Below are 2,662 nucleotides of genomic sequence, written 5' to 3' on the forward strand. Positions count from 1 at the left end.
GGGTGGGGAGCAGGGAACTGGGGAGATGATCAGGGAAGGCTTCCTGGAGGAGATGCTCTTTGCAGGAGACCTGAACCCTGAACATGAGGTAACCCGGCAAAGAGCAGGGGCAGAATGTTGCAGGCTGGGACTCCCCCAAGGCAAGAAAGGGCATGGCTGTCAGACTCCCCTCTGTTCCTCAGTGTTCCCAGCTGTGAAGTGAGGGCAATGAAGAAGTTTGTGGCCTTTGGGAAGATTAAGAGCCAGCTGGTTAAGTGAGGCAGCCTGGGCCTGGTGTATCTCCCCCGGAGCACTCACAACGGTCATCAATTAATTGTGCAATTACCTTTTTAATCGAAGCTGTCTGAGCCGGCTGTAAGCACCCACCATGCTTTCGCCCTGAAGGCCTTTCTGTGTGCCAGAGGCTGCAAGTGAACAGAGCTGACAAAATGTCCCTCCCGGAGCTTGTGCTGTGTCTTGTCTTGCTCAACCCCGTATCTCCATCTCCAGAGCACCTCTGGGAGTACTGTCTGGTATACAGTTGGTGCTCAAGGAAAGGAGGAATAGGTAGACCTCACATTGGTTCTGTTGCCTGGAGGCGTGTGCGGAAAGGACCGAGGGAGGAAAACCAGAGGAATTGCGGGCTGGGGGCGGCAGGACCCTGTGAACTCAAGAAAGCCTCCCTGACACTGATTGCCTCCGGCCCCCGTAGGGCCGTGTGCAGAGGTGGGCGTGCTCCTTCGCGTCTTCCGAGACCCGGTGCCTTCCCAACCCCAAGATGGTCTTCCGTGAGTCAGTTCGCGCGCCCAAGGCGACCCCTGGCGGTCACCGTGGCGACGACAGCCGGAGGGCGGTTCTCCCGGCAACAGGCTCTGGCGGTTGGCAAGACTGTGCGGCGGGGTGGACAAATCCCCCCAAAGAGGGTAGGGGGTGGAAGGGACGAAAGGCGCCCCCAAAGTGCTGCCCTCCAACGGGTTCAAGGACAGCCATCGGCCCACAAGGAGAGCGCCCACCTGCCAGCCAGGCCCTTGCACGCACAGCGCGGCTTCATGGCCTCTTTGCTAAATTCAGGTGTTCTGGGTTTTAACACAGCCTGGACCGTTACTACCTGTGTGACGCTGCACAGGTCACTTAACCTCTCTGAGCCCTGGGAAATGCCCCTGTAAAAATTGGGGATAATCATAAGACTCAGTGCCTAGCATTAGTGTTAACTTACTACCCTTTATTTTCTCTAGATTCATTCATTGCAAATCCATCCCGTTAAGCCCTGGGAAAGAGTGGGGCAGCCTCAGGCCGAGGGCTCTGCTATGCGAGAGGGCTCACTGAAGCCTGGGAACCAGGGGAGCCTGGGAGGTGAGCTGGGGCCCTCGAGGCTGCACCTGACTCACGTCGCTCTCCTCCCACCACCTTCCTGGCCACTGTCCTAGGCCACCAAGGACCCACCCTGCTCCCAGTGCGGCCATTGGCTACCCCATTCACTCCCAATGATGATGCCCGACCCAACCTCCAGGGCTGGACTCTGTCCCCCGACCAAGTGCCTCTCCTATTTGTACTTATTTGTGTCCTTAAAGCAGCCCCTCCTGGATTTAAGCTCTCTGTGCAGAAGAATCCTCTTGAGCCCCTTTAACCAGTGGTAATAATTTTATGAATGCTTATCATGTACTCGACACTAATATGTTCTTTACATTCATTTTGTCAGTTAACCCTCTGTATGGGGTGGGTTCTATTACCCTATTTCATTGGAGAGAAACAGAGGCTGTGAGAGTTCTGTGGGAGTAAGTAATCTGCTAGAGGTCGTGGCAGGGTGGGATTTGAACCTGCTGGCCCAGGCTTTGAACCACCATGCTTAACAGATTCCCCACAAGCCCCCTTCCCCTTCATTGAGGTATCCCTTTCACTTTGCCTGGGGGAGCTGAGTCTCCCCAACACTCAGGCAGCTCCTCTTCCAGCAGCTCTGGGTGGAGAAGGATTTGGCCAGCCAGTTGGAGGATGGTTGTACTGGGGGATCTTTCTAGAGGTTAATCTTAGAATGGAAGTTTCCTACTTTCCTATTGTGTGGATGAGGGCACTGAGACACAAAGAAGGCTTCCTGGAGGAGGTACCTTTTGAGATCTGAACTAGGAACAAGAATTAGCCAGGCAGAGTAGAGGAAGAATGTTCCTTGTAGACTCCCAGTCTACAAGGCAAGAAATGGTATGGCTATCTAGACTGCTCTCTGTGCCTCAGTCTTCCCAGCTGTAAAATGAGGACTATAAAGAAGTTTGAGATATTTGGGAAAATTAAGAACCAGCTGGTGTCTGAGCCAGTATTGGGATCCGGACTTGAACCTGCAACACTTGACCCATTGCTTTCTGAGCGTTTCTCACACACTAGGCTACTCTGCTGCTAACGAGGCCCGAGGCTGGCATTTCCGGGGCGTGGCCCCGCTGCCAAGATTTCCTCTTTCTCAGAGACCACCGCACCAGGGTTCAGCACTAAGAACGTCAATGCCGACTGGGAGAGGCATCCTGACGTCTTGGGAAGGCGGCACAGGGAATCACGTGGTCAATGCAAGTCTCGAAGACGCTTTATCTTTGAGCTTTGTCCTTGGGGAGATAAGTCTGAAACCCACAGGTCAGGCTCGTAAATTCTCCATCTCCTGCCTGCCTGCTTTGGAGAACTCAGGGGGAAGAGAGAAGGGGTG

The sequence above is a fragment of the Crocuta crocuta genome, unplaced genomic scaffold (assembly GCF_008692635.1).
Source record: "Crocuta crocuta isolate KB4526 unplaced genomic scaffold, BGI_CrCroc_1.0 scaffold87, whole genome shotgun sequence".
Taxonomy (NCBI): Eukaryota; Metazoa; Chordata; class Mammalia; order Carnivora; family Hyaenidae; genus Crocuta; species Crocuta crocuta.